Source organism: Lissotriton vulgaris, chromosome 2_1 (genome assembly GCF_964263255.1).
Source record: "Lissotriton vulgaris chromosome 2_1, aLisVul1.2, whole genome shotgun sequence".
NCBI classification, from domain to species: Eukaryota; Metazoa; Chordata; class Amphibia; order Caudata; family Salamandridae; genus Lissotriton; species Lissotriton vulgaris.
Window position 1 is genome coordinate 1,195,370,215 of NC_141687.1, and position 17,468 is coordinate 1,195,387,682.

A 17,468-nucleotide genomic window follows, 5' to 3' on the forward strand; every position below is an offset into this window, starting at 1 on the left:
TTCACTATATGTGCATCATGAGCCTCATATGTTGCATGAAAAAAACTGCGAAAACACAACCATCATGAGAAAACAAATACACTTAAGCAAGGAAATATTAAATTAAAACCTGAGTTATAAAAAGTGACTGCATCATTTACATGGAAAAGGTTTTTACACTCATTGTTGAAAAATTGATTTTTTGCTCTTAAAGTTTGGGACCCATTGGATAGTAATTTGTTTACTTCTGCTGGGTTTTAGCACATGCAGGTTCCACTAAAGGTCTCACTAAGTTAAAAGCCTGGCTATATCCTATAGGGTAAGCAGCTGCTGTACCCAGTCTCCTTGGCAGAGAAGGCTTCTTTTTTTCCCTTTTGAATGGAAACCCCATTGGAGGTGCCCCTTGAAGCCACAAGCCTTTAGAAAATAGATATGGCTGCGCACCCACTGTGACTCCCTGTCATGCAGACATGAAGCATTCTGATTCATTGCTCGTTGTCTTGCAGGCATGTGGACGACAGGGGCAGCTCCTCCACTAAGGCGGAGGAGCTTCGGCCCACTTTTTTGAAGCGGTGAAAAAAAGGAAACATGAAATGATAATAACTTGAGGTTATTATCATTTTATGTTTTCCTGCTGTGTCAGGTTTATGTGCGGGGCCGCTCTGATGATAGAGGAGCAGTGGGAGGAGTAGTTTGGCCAGTCAAAATGCTCATATATTTTTGGCCGGCCCTATCACGCCGGCCAAACATTCATGTGTACTTTGCATGTTCTCCATGCAGGCTGCATTACGGCCTGTGTGGAGAACATGCCCAGGCTCACATTCCCTGGCTGAGCACCGAACCAAGGCATTGCACTGTTGTGATTGGCTCACGGGAGTCTGGGTGCTTCCTGTTCTGTCCCCAGGAGAGAGACGGTGGCGGAGACGCGTTCGAGAGACGCAGCATCAGGTAAGTGCTTTTTATTCTTTTTTATACCCCCTCACTCCCCCTGCTGACCCCCACACTTGATCTGTGCCGGCTGCCATTGATTGAGAAGGCAGAATACAACAGGCAGCAGGCACACCTGAAACTAACACAAACGGACACCCTGGTGCGGTTACCTTTGGGTGGGCCAGAGGACTCATTTGGGAGGTTCTGGCCCACATGTCCTGCCTGCTGGAACCGGGCATGGATTGCATACCCCTTGTGATGCAGACTGGCACAACTGCTCCGAAAGGGAAACATCCTTTACTACACAGCCAAAACTAAGCATTACCATTACAACACGGGCAAAACAACGAGCACATGGTCACTGCGCGTTTAATTACTATGCGTTCCATTACCACGCAAGTCATTACAACGACTTGCATCAGGGAACATGTTGTTGGATTTTAAATCCAACACCTTCTCTACTGTTGCACGAACTGCTGTTGGAATAGTAATGTACACTATTCCTAAGTCCAGGCTTCCCTAAGGCAAGTTGTGTAACGACTTCCGTGGTAATGGAACGCGAAATAACAATGCAGTTGTTGTATTGCCCACGTTGCAATGGCATGCGCTGTAAAAGCATGCATGATTGTGGCATACTTCCGCTTCAAAGCCATTGCTTATGTGCTTCATTTGATGATTTTCACTCCTGCACTAGATATACATCTATACATCCAATTGAAGATGAGCTTTTTAGCATCTTTTCTGATGTTGCAGGTAATCAGTTATTCCTTTTGAAAAGTGGAAAAAAGAAACTGAAAACTAACATGCTTCTCCACTGTGCTGACCCTGTCTCAGTCAGCTCCTAATGCAACACTGCACTGACCTCATTTTCTTCATATTAGATATGTTCTCCTAGCCTCAAACATTGAACATATTTTACCCTGACTTGTGAGACATTACTTCGATATGCATTTCTCTATGTTATCTGCAATATATTCTTGGTTTTATAATTTTTTATAAAATGTGGCCCTGTTTTTTAGTTGAACTTTCTGGATTTTGAGATACAAGTGCAGTTCCTAGAAACAGACTAGCTAGTTTGAATGGTTCAGCTGGCAATTATGTTCTTGATTATATATAAATATATTTTTAACAATAAGACATCTTGGTACACCACAGTGATAGTGTAAAATCTGTTAGACTAGAGCATGGGTACTCACAAACTTTCTCTTGGTGGCCAAATTTACAGTGTAGTTTGTGTCTGAGGGCCGCACCGGTGGGGGCGGGGTCAGTGAAGTAGGGAGCGGGGCTAGAGTAACAAAAAAACTGTGACCATGAGGTTGAACACAGGTCCCTGCAGCAGACGCCTTCGTCCACTGAGCCACCAGACCCAGCATCCACACATCTCTCTCTCTCTCTCTCTCTCTCTCCCTCTCTCTCTCTATCCCTCCCTCTCTCTCTCAACCTCTCGCTCCCTCTCTCTCCCTCCCTCCATCTCTCCCTATTTCTTCCTCTGTCTCACTCAGACTGTCTCACTCCCTCTCTCTCACTCACTCTGACTGTCTCCCTCTCTCTCTCTCCCTCTGTCCCCGTCCTCGGTCTGTTCCCCTCCTAGTCTGTCTCCCTCCTCATCTGTCTCCCTCCTCACTCTGTCTCCCTCCTCGCTCTGTCCCCCTCCTCGCTCTGTCTCCCTCCTCGCTCTGTCCCCCTCCTCGCTCTGTCCCCCTCCTCGCTCTGTCCCCCTCCTAGTCTGTCTCCCTCCTCATCTGTCTCCCTCCTCACTCTGTCCCCCTCCTCGCTCTGTCCCCCTCCTCGCTCTGTCCCCCTCCTCGCTCTGTCCCCCTCCTCGCTCTGTCTCCCTCCTCGCTCTGTCCCCCTCCTCGCTCTGTCCCTCTCCTCGCTCTGTCCCCCTCCTCACTCTGTCTCCCTCCTCGCTCTGTCCCCCTCCTCGCTCTGTCCCCCTCCTCGCTCTGTCTCCCTCCTTGCTCTGTCCCCTCCTCGCTCTGCCCCCCTCCTCGCTCTGTCTCCCTCCTCGCTCTGCCCCCTCCTCGCTCTGTCCTCCTCCCTCTCTATCCCTCTCTCAACCTCTCTCTCGCAACCTCTCACTCCTTCTCTCTCCCTCCATCTCTCCCTATTTCTCCCTGTCTCACTCTCTCTCTCTCACTCACTCTGACTGTCTCCCTCTCTCTCTCTCTCTCTCGCTCTGTCAGCCTCGCTCTGTCTCCCTCCTCATCTGTCTCCCTCCTCGCTTTGTATCCCTCCTCGCTCTCTCTCCCTCCTCGCTCTGTCTCCCTCCTCGCTCTGTCTCCATCCTCGCTCTGTCCCCCTCTTCGCTCTGTCCCCCTCATCTCCCTCCTCGCTCTGTCTCCCTCCTCGTCTGTCTCCCTCCTCGCTCTGTCCCCCACCTCGTCTGTCCCCCTCCTCGCTCTGTCTCTCTCCTCGCTCTGTCCCCCTCGCTCTGTCCCCCTCACTCTCGCTCCCCCTCCAATTGCTTCTCAATTTCCAGGCTTGCCTCTTGATTCTTTGTGTTTATTGCATAGCTGTTACATTTTTGGTGTGTGGAGCTTTGCTGAAGCCACCTCTTTCAGTATAAATGTTTTCGGCTCAGTTTTAGCAATCTCCCAGCACCCCTTTCATGTGTTCCTATGGGCTTATTTGCCTCACCAGAAGGCAGGTTTGGTTTGATCAAGCCGTGCACTATTTTCAGTCTCTTTTCAGGGCCTGTCTGCGGTTGGCGTCTTCAGGATGGCTCTGTCTGGGGAAGTATTTTCCAGTCTCTTGCTCAATCCCCAACTTCTAGAGAAGTTAGTGATTGTTAATGTGGGTAGAACCTTCAGTCGGGTGCCTATTTCTAAAACCTGTAAGCTAATGCTACATCGCCCAGCATATGTCTTTTTTTAAATCTATTTTATTGGTTCTGGATTAACCTGGACATAACGTGAATGACCTTTTGTTTCCGCTATTAAAGGTTGGATACAGTGGTGAGCGGCACTACTTGGTACATATGAATGTTTGCCTGTCCAGTAAGTGAGCAGGTACATAGGTCAGTCTTAAATACAAATCATGGATTATCTTTGGGTAATATCGGTAGTTCCCTAGCAACAAAGTACAGCTTGTTAGTGATTTTAGTGAGTGTCCGTTATGTGGTGGTCTGCAAACTGGGGAGGCAGGTAGTAAAGAACCGGGACAAAGTAAAACGTAACAGGGGTTTGTCACCCTCTTCATCTGCCTGTGTGTGCCTGGGCCGAGACAGCTTCCTGGCACACACACACAGCCGCACCCCAGCACTTTCAAAGGTCTTTAAAAGACCATTTGTATGCTAATGAGGCTTTTGTATTACACCTCTTAGCGCCCCTGCAGCTGCACTCTGACATCACTGGAATGCCCGGCCCCAGAGAGCAGCACAGTCTCCCAGAGACACGGCGCTCAGTGTTTGCTATCACTCTTACATATTTTTTGTTTTAAAACAAAGGTAAAGTGTCTGCAAGGTCCGCCGGCCGCCAGGGAAGGCTTGCCGGGCCATACTATGAGTACCCGTGGACTAGAGGATTATGGGTACACAACATGTTACATAAATAACTTGCCCTTCTGAGGCTAGAAGTAAAGACCATTGTGAAATATTAAAATGGAAAAAACATTGTAGCACAGAGGGTCATGCTATGGTTAAGATCCAAGAAGAACCATCATAATAAATGCAGCTGTGTACCGAACATTCAAAAACTGTTTAGGGAAAAGATTGAAAAGGGAAATAAAGATAGAGTTGAATAAAGGGTGATGTCAAAGAAAATTCTTTAGAAAGAGAGAAGCGAAATAAAGAATGAAACGGGGAAAAAGAAGACTGTCGCGCACACCGGCATGTGTATTGAGTCTTGTAATGCCCTGGGAGAATGAAATGGTATATGGCTTTTGGGAACATTAATTGACAGCACTAACAAATCATAACCATTCCTACCATGTTTGATATCCTTGGGAAGAACTCTTCCACTAAGAGAGAATCAATGCTCTGCCTATAGCGAACATCTGGTTAATCAACAGTCTTTTGGGCAATATCTTTTGCAGAGGGGATGCATGTATCAATCCCTAAGGTATCAATAACAGAATCAACATTTAAATGAAAGCCCATAATATTGTGCATTGTGTCCTGAATTCTTTACCATTGCAGTTTTAAATGACTGCAATCATAGAACATATGATTAGTATTTGAGGAGAGGATGTGTCCAAACGGCTAGTGCAGTCGACCTCGGAACAGGGGAACCGGTTTGAGTCTTGGCATGAACGCTCAACATTCTGTGATTCTGAGTAAATCACTTAATCTCCTTGTGCCTAACAAAAATGCATGTGTCCATCTATAACGTAACTGGTGCTCATGTAAAGCGCTCTGATACCTACGGGTCTAGTTCGTGCTATATAAAACTCCACAAAAAAAAAATGATATGCCGAGGTGCAAGCTTGCAGTTCGAGCAGTGGCCTGTTCTTGCAAGGCCTAATTTATGGAGTTTCTCAGGCATCCAGTATACATTGTGTAACATCCGCACCCTCATTTGGGACACAGGAGGTGTAACCTTCCCTTTAAATGTTGAGTTCCAAATATCTAACTGGGCCTTCCTTGAATATCTGCTTTAGCTTAGGATCTGTGATCTAATTTCCAATAATGTATAGTTATCTTTGTCAATTGCATAGAGGGTTTAGCCATAACGTTATATATACTCTAGATGCAGTATGTCCTAATTTGGTTATGGAAGTGGTAAGTCAGGGGGGATTTGTAACACAACATTTTCTGAATGCCACTTTGAGTTTCAGAAAGTTGTACAAATCTGCCTTTGTAAGATTATATTTAGCCTGTAGGGTTGTGAAAGATGCAGGATCAGTTTGTCCATCTAGGTCCTTAATCATTGTAATACCCTTTGTGACCCAGTAATTCCATAGAGAATAATGATCATGTAAGTGCAGGTGGTAATTGAACCATAAGGATGCCATGTTAGATTTTGGAAGTGACTCTCGGAGAATTTTGTCTAGATAGCACAGTGTATCTATTGTGTCAAATACAATAATTGTAGAGTGTTCTAAATTAAATCAGGTACTGTTGTTTATTGTGATTAAAGTATAGAGAGGAAGGGGCAGTGATATATCCCTTTCTCTCGGTAACTAAATTGGTGAGGACGTATCTGGGGTTTGAACCACAAGAGCCTTGTCTGGGTATGAAAGCTAGGTGCTGTGATAATCAGGAACATTAACACCATCTTCTGTTTTCAACGTCTAAGTTTGAGTAGCAATATTCTGGATTTCTTCTGTTTCCATAGGAGGTCCATTAGCAGAGTATCTATATTAAAAAAAAAACTGGGATGAAATTTAAAGGGGAGCATACCCATCAATAAAAAGTGAGGACAGAGTTACCAACATTTTAATTGTTTCTAATCTATCCCACTAAGTGATGAATTTTGTGACCATTGTTTAAGAAATTCCTTAACTTTAGTGATTGTTTAGTTTTTGTTCAGTGTTAATGTGTCTACTAAATCTTGCCCAAACCAGATTCTAGATAGTTTAATGATTTGTTTTGCCATTTAAGGCATAGACCTTGGATATTGGAGGGCCAGCCATGTACGTTTAGAGGACAGGCCTTGGTTTTCGGTTTTTTGAGGGAGTAGCCTGCATCGTTTGCATAGGCATCAATTGTCTTTACTATATGGAGAATGGATCGATCAACCTGATCAGTTAATATCAGGACATCATCACCATATATTGCCACCTTTTGTGTCCTGGAGGGGAAGGGATGACCACGATATAGTTGTTTTTCTTGAACTCCATGTTTTTCTGAAAACTTGTGCCTACAAGTCAGAGAAGGACATTTTTGTTTCTAAAAACATTTTTTATTTTATTTAATGCGATTTTATATAGCGCAAACTTTACCCGAAGGTATAAGAGCGCTTTACATAAGAACCAGTTGCAAAACATAAGGACTAAGGATTACATGTGTTACACAAAAGGTACAAACAGAAAAAATTGCAAATGTACAAGATGTAAAGTCACACAAAGAAGAGATATAAACAGAAAGAAAAATTGCAAATGTACAAATAGTAAAGTCACTCAAGGAAGAGATACGAATGGATATACTCTAACGGCCACATGCATCATTGCACCCGTTTGCGATTCCTAAATTGCAAAAATTAGGGAATCGCAATTTAGAAATCGCAAACGGCAATGCATGAATAATTTGCAAATATTTTTGCGATTTCTTAATTTTCCTTAATTGCGATTCACATTTTGCGAATCGCAATTAAGGAAAACCTTCCCATTGATTCCTATGGGCCAAGAGGCCCATAGGAATCAATGGGAAGGCATTAACATTTAGCGATTTTCATTTTGCGAATCGCAATTTGTTAATGCTTTTCAAGGGTGCTGAGGGGGGTCCAAAGCACCCCCCTGCACCCTTGAAATGTTTTTGTAAGTGCAAGTTTCACACACACATGTCCAAAGGACATGTGTGTGTGTAACATGACACTTTCAAAAATGCATTTTTGAAAGATTTCGCAAATTAACACGATGTTCAACCTCGTGTTAATTTGCTCCCCCTAATTTGCGAATTCGCATTTCTTAAAACATTCATGCATTGCATTTAAGGAATCGCAAAAATGTGATTCCTTAAATGCAATCACATTTTTAGAAATCGCAAAAAATTGCAATTTCTACACAATTGTTTAATGCATCCCAAAAAGTGATTTTGGAATCGCAAACGGCCGAATTTTGCGATTCGCACCGTTTGCGACTCCAAAATCGCTTGATGCATGTGGCTGTAAGAGTCACATAGGATGGTAGAGAGTATAAAGGTCTACTGCATATACTAGTGATTAGAGTTATCTCTATATACATAGGGAAGGGATACGAATGGATATACTCTAAGAGTCACAGAATGGTAGAGAGTACAAAGGTCTACTGCATATACAAGTGATTAGAGTTCTCTCGTAATACATAGGGAAGGGATACGAATGGATATACTCTAAGAGTCACATGGGAATGGTAGAGAGTACAAAGGTCTACTGCATATACTAGTGATTAGAGTTATCTCTATATACATAGGGAAGGGATACACTCTAAAGGTCACATAGGAATGGCTGAAAGTACAAAGGTCTACTGCATATAATGTAATGTAATGTGTCTTGTAAATCGCACTGCTGCCCTGAGGCGTCGTGGCGCTGTAGACCGCTGGGGAACCCGTCCTGGCTATCCCTGTGAGATGGTCCCTACTGGGTATCTCCAAGGTGAAACCAGGCATCCCCGGCGAATGTGGGGGGCCGTTGTAGAGATGAGGCAAGCTAATGCCCAGAGTTGCCGAGTGTGATCCCTGGTTAGAGTAGGCACCGAGGCGAGAATTATCACGTCCGCTGACTCTGGTTCACGACCCTTCCGCGTCGGGAATTGAACCCTGGTTTCGGGCTGTTCTCTGCTTCCGGGTCTGCTGCCTCTAACCAGTGAGCCACACCACTCCACATATACTAGTAATTAGAGTTATCTCTATATACATAGGGAAGGGATACGAATGGATACAATCTAAAGGTCACATAGAAATGATAGAGAGTACAAAGGTCTACTACATATACTAGTGATTAGAGTGATCTCTATATACAGAAAGGCAGAGTTCCATTAAGTGGGGTCGGAGGGTGGGTGTGATACTGGGGTAAGGAAAAAAGGAAATCAGAAACATTTGAGGATCGTCAAGGGGGAAACGAGGGAGAAGGGTAAAGGCAGAGGGAACGGACAAGATGGTGGGCCAGGGTCAGGAGAAAGAAGCGCTTGAGAGCAGCAGCAAAATGGCGGCCATAGAGGAGCCGAGCAGAGGGGGGCAGCCACAGGAGCAGGGAGGAAAAGGGATTGGGGGACCACCGAATCCAAAACGAGTCAATTAGATCGGTAAACGCTCAGGGGCCACTGGGCAGCAGAGTCGCCGAGGATGTTCAAAGGCACAGTCTATGGGTCGCAAGGGCAGCTGTGCCCCTCAGGCTGCACGCAGCACGCTAAATGTCTGTGGAAGTCCGTGAGGGTGCCAGAGACGCAGTCCAGGAAGGCCTGAAACCAAGGTAAAGACAGCAAAGAAAAGTCCGGGGGCGTCACGCTGTAGTGTCGAGATTCTCCCCAAAACTGCACCCCTGTACCTGGCAATACGGAAAGGCAACAGCAGCGGAGTGGTTGTAAGATGAAGCGTCCTCATATCGCCTCTTGGTTATTTGGCATCCCTATGCTGAGGGCGAGACGGCTGGAAGTGAAAGTAGTAGAAGGGAGAATGCTGCAATGCAGGGCCCACCAGTTGATTCAAAGGTTCAGCCGTGTGCAGATCAATCTGGCAGAGACAGTGGTACCAGTGGTCTGTAGTCGTAGCCATCTTGGAACCAGGCAGGCCACGAGTTAGCGACACATGGTGAATTTTGCAGAGGAGAACAGGGGTTCGCGTTGTTACTCACGCTGGTGCCCTCAGATCCAACCATACACCACCAGATTCCAGGAGTTCGCCAGGCGAACAGCGGGAGTCAGCGACCCAATGTCGCAAGGGCGCCGCCATCTTTGGGTCAGGCGACGGACCGCATGGTGTCCCTGCCAGGTAAGCCTCTCGCCGAAGAGCAGGGAGCTCTTCTCCACACCCGTGCTGGAAACCGGCTCACCTTGGGTGCGAGAGTCGGCGAGGAGAAATCCAGGTTCCGGGAGCACCGTCCTCACCAGATCCAATGCTCGGGGACGATCGGCAGCCGCTATTTTAACCCGCGGCACGAGAGCCTCACGGGGTCGGGACAGGAGTGTAGATTAGGCAGGCTGATCTTTCTTTAATTATTATTATTTTCAACACTTCAGGGCCCACGGACAGCCTAGGGAGCTGGCAGGCCGATGCTGTACAACATTTGGTATTCCATGGGATTTCTGTTTTATTTTCCTGCTCTTCATGTCGGCCGCCTCCGGGACCCCTCCTTCTTCTTGCCTGTGAGATGGGGACACCCTAGTCCGAGATCCTCCTGATCGGCGCCGCCGCGGGCGCTCCGGGGACCCGCCGATGTGTTGGCACAGGTAGGGGGGCACTTCACCTCGGGGCTGCCGCTGCTGCGGGTGGGCGGCTGGGGCTTCCTCACACACCGTGCCAGGCGGGCACTCTCAGCCAGGCTCCCCTTGCCAACTGTCTGCTGAGCCGGACCAGCACCTCTTTAATCTGCGAGGTTGCATGGGCTGCGGGTGTTCATGAGAGCAACAGAAGAAATATGACTACAGGAGAGGTGAACCTGTGTGTTCTATCTTGTAAGAAGAAGGGACAAAAATAGCAGTAATCTTGTGTGTGTAGCTATATTTTGAACAAGAAGCAGTTTTATTTATCCCTTGTAACCAAGGATAACAAGCATGCGCTGACTCCTCCTCTCTCCATAGAATGCCAAGCATAAGAATGGTATAGAAGCCTCTGGTATAGTGGCAGGTTCAGACACACTGACCCAATGCTGGCGGTGATGAAGAAAATAAGGAGTTGTCACTTCAGGCCTGACAACACACTATGGTACATGTGGTGGCTTTACATACTTGACATATTATGAAGATCTGACACAACCATGCTTTTTGACAGCTGATTATAACTTAGATAGGCTTTAGGCTAATAGGATAGGGATGTGTGATGAAATATGGTTAGGGCTTATCTACCTTTTGCTAATTTGTATAATTAATAATAATTATTGTTGAGCTGTTTATAATATTCACAGGTATTCTAATGCACATGATTTGTAGGTATCTAGGGCTAGATGTAGGTAAATAGGTGTTATCGATTCTTAAATACCGAATTTTACCGATTCAGTATTTAAGAATCGGTAAAACCTATGTAGGTAAAAAATCGGTAAAAAATACCGATTCGGTAAGATTCGGTATTTACCGAATCGATAATTACCGAATCAGTATTTGCCATTGATTCCTATGGGCCATGAAGCCCATAGGAATCAATAGCAAATACCGATTCGGTAATTACCGAATCGGTAAATTTACTGAATTGACAGGGGGAACAGGGTGTCACTTTGACACCCTGTTACACCCCTGTTTCAGGCTTGTGTGCCATGTGACACACATACATGCCCTTAGGGCATGTCTGTGTGCCACATGGCACAGGTGTACATGCACAGATGTGCATGAATGAATGAATGAATGAAAGGAAATTTATAATGCGCAAAACAATAACCCGCAGGTATCAAGGCGCCTAGCAAAAGATCAGAGAATGATCAGGAAAAAGACATGAAACCCTACACATATGCTTGCTGAAAGAGAAGGGGTTTTTAAGGCAGTGCGGAAGTTCTGTAAGGACGGGAGAGATCTCAGATCCAGAGGAAGTTCGTTCCACCACTTAGGGGCAAGAGTGGAGAAGGCTCTGCCGCCCCATTTGGCTCTTCGTACACGGGGGGCTGCCAGAAGCAGTTTCCCAGAGGAGCGCAAGTTCCTTCGGGGGACATAGTGGGAGATGATGGATCCTATTCCAGTGTCGCTCTTTTTGGCGATGGCTCTGTAGGTCATACATAGGACTTTAAACCGGATACGATATTCTACCGGCAGCCAGTGCAGCGTTTTCCTGGCTGCAGTGGCTGAGGAGCGTCTGGGAATATCCAGGACAAATCTGGCTATGGCGTTTTGGACTACCTGTAAGCGCTGCAGCTGTCCTTTGTTGAGTCCAGCATACAGCGCATTACAATAGTCCAGACGCGAGCCTATAAGAGCAACAGCTATTTGTTTTCTTGCCTGGAGGGAAAGATATTTCCTGACCCTTCGTAGGGTGTGAATCAGGCCCCAACAGGTGGAAACGGTTCTGCTCACCTGGCTGCCTAAGTCAAGGGCAGGGTCTATTAGCACCCCGAGATTTTTAGCAGAGGATGTGGGGGAAGGGCATGTTCCAAGAGAGTCAGGCCACCAATTGGCTGACCAGATGTTTTCTTTCCCCCCAAACACCATCACCTCCGTCTTCTCCCCATTCAGTTTCAGAGAGTTCTGGATCATCCATTTACCAACCGCCTCCATGCAAGATCTAAACTTGGAGGCGATTAGTTCATCTGAATGGGGAAGAGAGACGAGGATTTGAGTGTCGTCTGCGTACGAGACTACCACCATACCGAATGATCTTATTAATTTGGCTAGTGGGGTAACATAGATATTAAAAAGGGTCGGGCTGAGTGCTGACCCTTGAGGAACCCCACATAGCACAGGACGGGATGGAGATAGGAACTCCCCAAGCTTGACTCTTTGTTCCCTCCCCGTGAGGAAGGAGGTCAAGAGATCCAGAGCTGCGTTCTTCACCCCCACCTCCCTCAGCCGCGATGTAAGTACTGAGGGGGAGAGGGTGTCGAAAGCCGCAGTTAGATCTAGCAGGACCAGGAGAGAGGTCTGGTTCTCATCTACTGTCGTGCGGATCTTGTCAAGCACGATGGTGAGGGCTGACTCGGTGCTGAATTCTTTCCTGAATCCATGCTGGGAGGAGTCTAAGCATCCCGAGCTTTCCACAAAGGCGGCAAGATGCTTGTTAAGATGTGTCTCAAGCATCTTCGCAGGAGCAGGGAGCAGGGAGATAGGCCGGAAGTTTTTTAGGACCCCCGGATCCAGAGAGGCCTTTTTCAACAGGGGTTTTACTACCGCCTTCTTCCACTCTGCAGGGAAAATGCCATCACTGATGGCTAGATTCATTATCTCTAGCAGCGGTGGTAAGAGGGTCTCCCTACACTGCTTGATGACTTTCAGTGGGCAGGTATCCAAAGGGGAACCAGACTTAGTCTTGGCTAACATTAGCTCAAGATCTTGCAAGGCCAGAGGGGGAAAAGCGTCCAGAGTGCATGGTGGGGAGATTTCTGTGATGATTGAACTCGTCTCTACCCTGGGTGTAGATGCACTGAGAGCAGCTCTTTGTTCCTCGAGGGCTAGGAGGATATCCTGAATTTTAGAGTGGAAGAAGGAGGCGATCTTATCACAGAGATCCTGCGAAGGAATGACAGGGTCAGGGGCTTGCAATCTGACCAGGGAGTCAACAGTTTTAAAGAGTTCCTTCGGGGAGGAGAGCGAGGAAGTCGCGGTAACGAAGTATTCTTGTTTAGCCTGCACAATTTCAGCTTTGTATTTTTTAACAAGAAGTCTATGAGCTTCCTTGTTCTTGAAGTCCCAACTAGCATGCCATAGCCTCTCCTTTCTCCTCACTTCTTGCCTAAGAAGCCTAAGGGAGTCGGAGAACCAGGGGGCAGAAGGTCTCTTTCCAGCGCGGCGCCGGGATTGTTCTGGGGCTAGTTTATTTAGGGCCTCGGTAGTGACCTGTTCAAAGTGAGCGACTGCAGTCTGTACGCTATCTAGGCCAGTGATAGCAAGGCTTGCAGCCCAGGGCACGAAGGAATTGCTATTAATATTCCTGAAGATTCTAGTAGTCTCTATTGTATGGTTCCCTAGTTTACGGGAGTTCACCCTGTGGTGTTTCAGAAGGAAAGGGACCGCCAGATGGTCAGACCAGGAAAGATGGATCGGGTCCTTGGTAGTCAAACGGGGGTCATTGGAGAAGATGCCATCCAGAGTGTGTCCTGCACGATGAGTGGCTCCCGTGACACGTTGCGTAAGCCCACAAGATTCTAGGGCCTCAGTGAGACAGGAGGTATCAGAGAGGTCGTGCCGTTCTAGGTGGTAGTTAAAGTCACCCAGGATGGAGAAGTTGTCTCGGCCAAAATAGGGTTCAAGAGATTGGAGGAGGTGGTGCGTGAAGTGGGTTCTCGAGCCGGGGGGACGATAAATTAAGATACCGTTAAAGAAGGGGCGTTGCTCTTCCTTTATTGTAAAGTAAAGAGCTTGAAAACTGTCAGGAAAATCAGTCATGGGTACTATGTGGCATTGAAGGTGATCTTTGTAAAGGATCGCTATCCCCCCTCCCACTCGTCCCTGCCTATCTAGTCTGGCCAGGCAGTAGCCTTCAGGGACAGCCTCTATTAGATCAGGGTCGGAAGAGTCCTTAGCCCAGGTTTCGGTCACAAACACTAGAGTGGGCGTTCTGTCCAGTACCCTCTCCTTAAACATAACCTTGTTCTTGATAAGGGAGCGGGCATTGACCAAGATGCCCTCTACTCCTACTATATTAGAACTGGATGTGACGGGGTGTTCAGGGGTAGGGTAGATGTTGGCGGGGTTGGGAGGTCTTGACGAGAGGTAACAGCCACATCGTAGTGGGAGCAGGAGATCATCCGGTTCATAAGAATGTGAGCAGCGTTTTTTACAAGGTTTAAGAGCCAACAGATCGCGAAGAGAGTAGCTGCATGTACACAGGAATTCATTATTTACCATGTAATAGTATTACATGGTAAATACTGAATCCTGAATGGCCTGTAGCACTGTTAACAGTGCTACCTACATAGCAAATTACAGATTCGGTATTTTTACCAATTGGTAATTTTACAGAATCTGTAAAATTTACAGAATCAGTAAATTTACCGATTCTGTAATTTTACCGATTCGGTAAAATTACCGAATCTGTAAGTTTTTCAAACCACTACATACCAATGTCCAAATACCGGTCGGAAACGGCCGAAAATCGGTATTTTCGGCCGTTTCCAACTGGTATTTGGACACCTACATCTGGCCCATAATGTATAATAAATATTAATATACTGTAAAATACTAAACATTGTGTGTGCGTACTGACTTTGGGGTGGAGATACAGCTCTTTTCATACCACCTGCAGATGCGAGATCATCTGACAGGTTTGTCTGACTCAAAACACTCCCACCTACAAGGGCGTAACTCTGTAGGACAAGGGTATGAGACGCCCTCTATCACCAATGCTGCTGGCCTCAAATCCACAATAATATGTACATTCTCTAAGAGAACCTTCTTATATTAACAATTTTATTAGAAAGCTTCAAGTCAACCTGGAGTACCTGAAAGCATTCAGTTCCAACATTATTTTTCTCAAATACTCCACTATATCAACAAGTTCAAGTCATCGCTCTTGCGAAGTTATGTTATTGTCTGCCTTTTCCAATTGCATCACCCATGGACAAGGCATCCTCTACAATTGGGAGATAATGTGTGCCTTTTCCGGTACTTAATCAGTCTGCTATTCTCCTACCAATTGGGTCTGCTCCAATCAATACATCTATTTGGCCCTTTTGCAAATTCCTTATCCAGCACCTCACCATCATGAGCACAATTCTAAATTTTTCAGTGGTCTATTAGGTCTCTCTGTTTCTGCTCTTGAGGTATATCTTACCCACATTTACACTGTCAGGCACGCTGGTCAGAACTAGCTCAGCAGTGCCCAGTGCAACATTTTTTGCCAATATGTTTTACAGTTTTTTCCTCAAATTTTCTGATTGTCAAGAAGACTTGGTTCGGGGATGTGGTTGGCTTAATAAATGTGTTTCTCTGAACAGCACAACTCTGAAGGGGCAAGGCTGCCCCAGCCATTACATCTTGCCTGTAGATGACTTTGCAACACCCGGAAACCCCCACGGCCAGCCCCTGAGCCACTGTACAGAACTGACTTGGAGCCAGCAGCCAGATCCAACAGCCTGGACAGGGCTCTACCTCCTCACATGTCCCTGCAACAAGAGATACGTAGGGATGACGATGAGGCAGACCAAACTACGTATCACTGAGCACAAGAGTAACGTGAGATGTTTGAAAACACACACTAGGCTATACACCCACTGCAAGGAGTTTAACCACAGCGCAGACAGCCTAAAATAGATGGTGCTTGAATCACACCCCTACATCACACACCAGGCCCTCTTCAGAATTGAGCAGAGGTGGGTGCACCGACTGGCGATCGACGCTGACAGTCTTAATGACAACATTCCTTGGGTTACCTTAGCAAATACATACTGAACTAGGTATACTGCGACTCCTACCATATACCAGGCACTGCTATAACCTTAATTCCACCGTTTGGCTAGGCTTCACTAACCTGCGCACACCGGGTTCACTGTACTAGTTATATACTCAAATATAACTCGGTAAACTCCCGATATACCTTGGCGCTACAAAGTTTGCTGGAATTTAAACCAGGTGACCGACTTTATCCACCCACTGCGGGCACCTACCCTTGCACACAACTGCGGTAACCCCTGTGTTGTCTGAACCCATGTCAGTGGCCTCCCTTACTCTGGCACAGTTACCATTACCCGTTGTTTTCTCTACACCTTTGGGGGTAACACTCGACTAGTACTACGGGTATATATATATATATTTTCTATATTTTTATATTATATTTCAACACACTTTCGCCAAGAGGGCTATTATGCAGGGGGCACGTCTGGATTACCCACGCTGGACCAATCGCTGATCCCATGAGGTTTAGCTACTAGACTAGCCGGTATGTCTGCTCCGTTATGTAGTGTAGTTCCTATTTTCCCAATAGGCTCTGCGCATTGGAATAACATAAACGATAGTTTAGATGAAGGACTGAGGTCGACTAGGTCTCTATTGAATATGTTAGACTTAATTAGGTTTGCCAGCTAGCTCACAGGTCACTAGAAACTTTCTCGAATGAACAGGGAGGAGTGAACTTCCATGATTAGACAAGAAAGGATTCAGCTTCTGACAACCGCATAAACATGACAACTTTGCTCCCCCAGAATAAGGAGTATATCTCCGGAGTCGTGTGAAAACAATAGATAGCTATTTCACTCAGTCAATCGTGCATACTTAGTTTCACCAGAGTGCAGAGAAATAGAGAGACAGGCGTTTTCAATAAAAGGTGGTATTTATTGAGCAGTCTTCTTTCTCATGCAAGAGAAATGAATTGCCACAATTGCAATACTTGTTATAAAGTAAAGTGCGTACAGTAAAAGGAGTATTATGAAATAATACTGTAAAAGCATTGATATGGTTTCTGAGCCATATGATACTTAAAAGGTATAAAATATATACAGTCACATACAATGATAAAAGTTTGACTAAACGTACTCAACTGGTGCTTCTAAATACGCCAACCCCGATGTACCTAACCTAAGCCTAGTACGTGGAAAGGAGTAAATGAGCTGCAGTTTAAGTTAAGTTAGTTTTTGCCAAAAATCTGACTCAAGAATTCTCTAAGGATCTAATCAGCTCCGTACCTTGGTTTTAGAATGGAGGAGGTCTTGTATCTCGCTCTCAGGACTCGATCTCACAGTAACCCACAAGGGTGACTGGAAACACTGGAGCTGGATTTTCTCGGCAGGAGAAAAAGACAGCGTCTTTCTCAGTGCGTCAAAATGGGAGGAACCGCTTCCTTCGGCACTCGCATCAGCTGGGCTTCGGATAAGTAGATAGCCGCTCTGCTCCATACCACGGTGTGTTGCTTAAGGCAAACGCTAGTATATTTATACCTGGAAGGTGCCGTGTTTAATGTAAGGTTGGACATAAGACGTCAATAAAAAATGTCACTAAGAACTGGATGTTCTTTCAGCGCTCGCAGGAGTTTTAGGACAAATCAAAACAAAAGCATGGGGAATTCCCAGGTTGCTGGAGGTTTGGTTTGTTGAAAGAACTCGTTGTACTTTCTAGGAGTCTAAGGAAGTAGCCTTGCCGTATTTGGTTTGCATTGGCTATTACTAAATATGGATTTGATTCTTAAGCCTTTATAA